Genomic DNA, 7,151 nt, shown 5'->3' on the forward strand with positions numbered 1-7,151 from the left:
TAATGCATGTAAGTACTTTAATTGCTGATTTAGAGAGAAGGAGAAAAAGTACATGAGAGGGGAGGATAAAAGAATGAAGAATGGAAAAGAGAAGAATGAAAAACAATAATATGGTAAGCAAAAATAAATAAATACAAACATGACAAAGATAATTAAAATCACAGTTAGTTGTTAAAGAGTCGTACGATAAAGGGAATAATTGAAGTGTGGTGTCTCTCAGTTCTACAATAGGGTATAGTTATGTGTAGAGAGTTTGAGAGTTCATGGCAAGAGGTTTGGCGACGAGTTGGCGGTAGAACATAATTCGATCTCGTGATGACTTAAACAGTTTGAGAGAAAAGGATTCAAGAAGGGCAAGACGGCAAGAAGTTAGACTCTGGAGAGAAACGAGTGGTTTCATACAACTGTTCTTATCCAAGGATAATACAGCAGACACGTTTCTGCACTTTCTTCAGACTGCAAGATAACTGTTCGGGAAATTGATGTGGACCAAACTGGAGAAGCGTATTCTAGCGAAGATCGGATATGTCGAGAAGATGTCTGCTAGATCTTCACATGATACTCTGAGATGTCGTAAATGTATAGTCGCTTGCCGGCACTTGAAATTCCATTTGAGATCTGACTGTAATATAACTCCCAGAATTGTCGGAGTGGTGCAGTTTTGGATGGCCTTGTGGTCTAGGTGCAGCATTTGAAGGACTGGTTGGATACACTTGAGGAAAACTTACTTGGATTCGGTTTTGAACTGCTCACGTGAGTAAAATTCCTTGTCCATTACTAGCTAGTACTTCTGTACTTGTCATGTCTAGTATAGTTACACAGAGTCCAGTTTCTCTCCAACTATTCAGTTACATACTGTGCAATGCAGTGAATGCTCCTGATGGTAAAATGTATCTAAATCACTGACTGTTCTTGCCCCTTTTAATTCTCCCGCAAGATGTCTGAAATGACCATGGTTATTTCAGAATCGCATGTCTTTTCAACTGGAGTTCACCATTCTTTGGGATGTGCTGTTTTGTTTTGGGGAAACCAGGTGAATATTGCTCCACTGATAACTTTGGTCGAGCCATTTGATGCAGTGTTGAAGTTGTTCCTTTGCTAGTAGCTCTATCAAATAAAAGAAACAAAAGAGAAAAGAAAAAATTCATTAAATTTTGATAACAAGTGAAGGAATAATGTAATAACGGATGCTGAGCTTGAGCAAAGCTGCAAAGGAGATAAAAAAAGGGACACCAATCAGACTACTGTAAGATAATTTTTCATTTCAACACTTCGACACACATTTCCTAACGTGCTTGAGGCTCTATTTTGTTTCCTTTGCAGGACTTTATCTGTTTCAAAGTATTGCAGACTGCTAGCCTCAACTTATCTTCACATTACTGATTTTTTTTTAAATAAATAGTGTATAATATAGGCTTAAACACTATCATTTTAATCTTGAATAAATACCCTTTTTACTTTGTACAGATTAATGTGGCACATTTAAACATTAATATGAATATCATAAGTAGGTGTTTCTTCTAAATGATCCAACAGATGCAATACTAATTGGTAAAGATCGAAAATTACATATCTTGAAAACAGTCCAACATGAAGAAAACTGCACGTTCTCGCAAAACAGTTTATGTTATGCCTCAACAATAACGTTTGCTGTAAAAAGTGTGTGACTCTTTCAACACTCTATGCTAGTGGGAGGTGGGTCCGCCAAAACATATATCTTGAGATCAAAGTATCATTAGATTAAATTTTCATTCCTGGATTTTGTACAGTTTTGGGTTTCAGAGATTAAAAAATAAAAAATAAAATCCCTCCATTGTGTAAATTCTATAACGTTATCTGTATTAAACAATGTGAGAGTTTTTTCTATTGGCATAAAGAGAAATCCTTATGTGACCTTTGACCTACTTACCCCAAAATGTAATCAGATTGTCTTCCTAAAGTGATACATACTATTAGCAGGTTTGAAGTTCATACCTCAAATGATGATTACTAAGATATCGCAATTACAAGGCTTAAAACGCATTCATTAAAAAAAAGTGGCAACAACCAAAGGAAATTGGAAATGCCCTTTAGGCTCCCTGCACCAAAAGCAGGCATGGTGTTAGGACTTGTATGTGACAGAATTAATTGTGAGGCCAAAGAAGCTGTGAAGGTGGAAGGATAGCGAGGATATCGTACATGTTCAAGAATGTCAAATGCAATCAAATCTATAAACGAAACTTAAAACAGAATTGGGTGTACAGAATCATGTTACTTGTATGACATCAAAGTATGACCCCCCCCCCCCCCCCCATGCCCCATGCTAAAACAAAATTCACTCAAATGTGAAGATGCAAGGAAATTTATAAAATTGACTTAATCTCTGGGAAAATCACAAATGATGAGAACACTAAATGTAGAATTGGGTGTATAGGATCATGCTACTCGTATGGCATCAAAGTATGACCCCCTCCCCCTCCCATGTCCCATGCTAAAACAAAATTCACTCAAATGTGAAGATGCAAGGAAATTTATAAAATTGACTTAATCTCTGGTAAAATCACAAATGATGGGAACACTGGATGTAGAATTAGGTGTATAGGTTCATGCTACTTGTATAGCATCAACGTATGACCCCCGCCCATGATGATTATACGACTGAGAGTACGTCAACCATGATCACTGCTGTCAGTGAGACAGCCCCACATTCCCATTGCTGCTTTAATGTACCTACCACAATATGTAATTTCTTTCATAGCAGGTAATTAGCAGGCAAGTGGTTGTGTCTAAGGGTTGTATAACAGCTTCAATTGAGGCGAAGTGTCCCCAGTGCTGTCATCTGCACCAGAATCAGGCACGGTGTTTAATAGGACTTGTGACAGAGGTAATTGTGAGGCAAAAGAAGCTGCGAAGGTGGATGGATAGCGAGGATCTCCTACATCTTCAAGCATGTTAGGTTTTCTGTTTGTATTAAAAAGATGCAATATGAAAATAAAATTAAAATATTGCTAAAACGGCATTCGATCACTCCAATTTGAAGGTGCAAGCGAATTTATAAAATTGACTTAAATAATGTTTGGAAAAATCACAAATGATAGGAACCACTGGATGCAAAATTGGGTGTATAGGATCACCCTACTTGTATGGTGCAAAGTATAACCCCCCCCCCCTCCCCCTTATGGCTTATATTCATGACTGAGAGGTCAACCTTGATCACTGCTGTCAGTGTAAGGGTTGAATAACAGCTTCAATTGAGGGTTGGGGGGGGGGGGGGGCTAAGTTTTCAGAGGGGGTGGGGGGGGGGGGTAAAATGTCCTTTTGCGGTAATTGTCAGGGGTGATTGTCCGGGGGGGGGGGGGTAATAGTCTATAGAACCCTATAACAACATTCACTCCAATGTGAAGATGCAAGCAAATTTATAACACCACTGGGGAAATCGCAAATGATGGGAACTACGTACTACACCAATGCAGAATTAGGTGCATAGGATCATTACCCCCCCCCCCTCCCACTATAAATAGCTTTCCCTGAATTGTTCAAGTCAGTGCTTATTGTGTACTACTGTATACGCCCTTTGCTTGTTCGTATTGTTAGATTACAACAGTAATTACCAAAACAATAACATTTTTTTTTCTTCAAAAATAAAGTTTGGCCAGGGTATGATCCTAAGAAACAATTTTACCCCAAAAAAATTACATTGATAACTCATTTCAATGAAAAATATGAAATCTGATTGATTAAAATATAATTAAATTATAACATAAAGAACAATTAATATATTCCATCTAAAAATATTCAGTGAAAAATCCTGGTAATTATGTGTTGATGGCCAAGAACATGCTGCCTGCTCCAAAATGCATCATCATTCCATTTTGCCATTTAATAGTCCCAAATAGAAAAATAGATAATGTTTGCATAGTATTTTTGTTCAAATCATATGTGATGTGTATTTTTAACAATGAGTTATTCCTATTATTCTCTATCTTTATGAAAAAGAAAAAAAATTATAATTGCAAATTACAATGGATTGGATGTGGCCCTTTTACTTGTCCTTGCATGGCCCTAGCTTGACTTCCTGCAGGGTACTTTGTGCCAAGTTATTTCTCTAAGAGTGGAATTGATGTGAGGAATATTGCCATTTTCAGTAGGGGCACTGGTCTGAGAATGAAGATTGTCCGCATAAACAAAAATATCCTGGTAAACACGGACAAGTCTCGACCTAAAAAAATAAGGATTGTCTGCAATTTTCACGGACGTTTTTTCTTCTTCGGTGTTCTGCAGGTACAGGGTTCCTGATCCGCGTGCTGGCAATTAATGCGAAAAACGGATTCCGCGTAATAAAATACCTCCAGTTCACCGTCTATACTTTCTATGGGTGTCCGTCTTCCCTAGGATTTATTGTTCATAACGTGAAAGTCTCTGCGTAAGTGTAAAATGCATTATGGAGCATCATCGCGGAATCCGTTTTTTTCGCATCACCAACGCGCGGATCGGGAATCCGGATCCTTCACGAAAATGCGGATGATCCTTATTTTTCTGGATGCGAATGGTCTGCATTTATGAGGGTATTGTCGTTTATGCGGACAATGCTTATTCTCGTACTAGCACCTCTACTGATTTTGTGAATAAACCATTTTTTTTTCTTCGTGTAGGCCTATATAATCTACAGACATAACATGTGCAAGCATTGCGCACAATGAACCGTTAGGCTTTACTGTGCAGAGTCCTTGAATGAGTGGTGGAATATTTCACAAGCATGCCAAGAATGTGTAGACAATATACTAGTCATTTTGACTTTATAATAATTATTTTAAATTAAATACCTACATAGTACATTGGCTATAGCGCCAAACATGCCAAATGAGGAGAGTGAGCAGCACAAATAGCCGCAGTTTCATCAAGATTTGCCCAAAATTTCTTTGAATTTTCTGTTGATCTAGACAGAGTCTATCATAAAGTCTATCGATGCGCAAACGCTAGTGAAACAAAGTGCAATGGAATAAAATCAAGGGGCAGTTTCTTCAGTTTTTCAACGCGATTTTGAGCTGTGAGTGTGAATCATGAAATTAAATAAGAGAACTGATTTTTTTAGGTTATTTAAACTGCAGTATGATTTTGAAGCATAATGATTCATATTCAATATTCAATTGAACAATAATTTACAATTTCTCCTATTTATAATTTAGTAGGCCTAGATCTAGATCTAGATCTAGGGCAGGCTACCGGTATTCGTTTTGTAGACCTGTTAGATCTACATGCATGCCAGTGTGTGGAAAAGTAATTTGTTAGTTTAACTTAGTAAAATCCAATGATTTTCATGAGGTTGATACCGGTTAATTAATGGCTAGACCTTATGCATTGAAATTATAGGAGTGTGAAGTGGAATTTGGTATGCTCAAGTTGGATGAATTTTGATTGTACAACACTTTTTCGTAGAAAAATTGCCAACACACACACACACAAATAACGATGGAATCACACACAGAAAAGTTTATATTTGGGACTATTCATGAAATACAAAGGCAAATGTTTTTCAAACAATATCAGACTAGGCCTAGACTTCTAGATCTAGTCCTTATCGATTATTCCTCTAAGATGAATATCTATAGACATATTTAAAACTTACGGTATACATTGTAGATATTTTTGGAGTGAAGACAAGGAACCACCAGCAGCATAGGCAAGGCTAAAAAGCTGCGCCGACCAGCTGAAACTGTAGCTGATGCTAGCTGCAGGTACGGTATCTAGCTAGGCGCTCTGGCGGGTCTAGCGGCGGCGCCGGCGGTCGACGCCAGTCCTGGGCGTACTGCAGAGAGCTAGCCCTGCCGGATCGCGTCGAGCTAGCTAGCCTTGCCAGGGCGGACCCATGGGGAGCGTTGGGGTACATGCCCCCTTTTCCTTCCGAAAAAACAGGGAAAAGCCCAGAATTTTCAAATAAATGTTCAGTTTACGCATTCAGAAATGCCTCAGAATGTACCATAAAGCATCTTATAGTTCAATTTTTTTTCCGGGGCCCTTTGGCCCCGGGACCCATGCCGATATAACACTTCATGCCCCTCCTTAAAAAAAAAACTCTTGGATCCGCCGCTACAGCCGGTCGAGCATGCAGGATATGGCATAGGCTGCCTAATGGTACGCACGCGTATTCCGCACAAGCCTTCCACAGTAAGTTACTGTTACAGAATATAATCCAGAGGCGGTGATCTACAGTAGCTGAGTAGCGCGCGCGCGCTGGACGACTAGTTTTACAGTATCTTACTGGGTCATCAGTATAATCCAGGAGACAATATAGTTCCAGTTCATTACTATTGCAACTATGTCACCTGGGTTACAGAATATATATTCTGCTCTGATATATACTGAGCGACTTTGGGTCACCTGCTTCGATACCTTACTGGCTCGATTATTGGTATCAGGTGACGTATCACCTATTGATTTCGTCAAGATTTTTATTATTATTCTTCTTCCTATTATTCTTCCTCGATTTTGTTCGCAGGATATCTCAAGACTGAATAAAACCATTGTCATGAAACTTTCAATGATGATAGATCTTAGTCTAACTTAGAACTGCGTGATTTTTCAAGGACTCAAAGTCATCGTGACGTCATCCAGGCGCCATTTTGTGAAAATCAACTAATGATCATATCTTCATAACGGAAAGTTATTTTTCATTCATATTTATCATGAATAAGATCAATATCCGTCGGGTCAATTTGAGGTCAATAAATGCGCGCAAAAATGCGCGTACGCGTAGGCGCGCGCGTTAATGCGCGCGTAAAATTTTAAATTGCTCAAAATCGTCTTAAATTTTTTTTGCATACGTTTCAGGCCATTATAAGCATTTCATAAAAAATCACGCAAAACACGCATTTTTGCACGTTTTCGTTCGTCACGGCCGAACGAAAAATAATCCCCCAGCAAAAACTTTTGACAGAATATTCCTCATATTTTTTCGGAAAATTTGATACCATGTTTAGCTCTTTATCACTATTAAAAACGGAATGAGCGTCCGTTCAAGATAACCGTCCGTACGCGCGATTTTTGTAATACATTGCATATATGGGCAAAAACATGCCTATAAAAAGTCCATTGGGATGAATAAGGACTGCCAATTTTTTTTCATATTTAGATAGAGTATGAGTCGAAGGTATGATTTCATATCTCATTTGGCC

General features: G+C 38.4%; 1 long non-coding RNA gene across 1 annotated transcript; it reads right to left on the reverse strand.

Annotated features, from left to right (window-relative positions):
- On the reverse strand, window positions 1–6,225 carry LOC115928258. Its single transcript, XR_004065983.1, has 3 exons — window positions 5,606–6,225; window positions 2,714–2,940; window positions 1–1,107 (listed from the first exon to the last, which is right to left on the reverse strand). It is a non-coding gene; the product is annotated as an uncharacterized LOC115928258 (long non-coding RNA).
- Between the last annotated feature and the right edge of the window lie 926 nt (window positions 6,226–7,151).

The sequence above is a fragment of the Strongylocentrotus purpuratus genome, unplaced genomic scaffold (genome assembly GCF_000002235.5).
Source record: "Strongylocentrotus purpuratus isolate Spur 01 unplaced genomic scaffold, Spur_5.0 spur5_scaffold_21, whole genome shotgun sequence".
Lineage (NCBI taxonomy): Eukaryota > Metazoa > Echinodermata > Echinoidea > Camarodonta > Strongylocentrotidae > Strongylocentrotus > Strongylocentrotus purpuratus.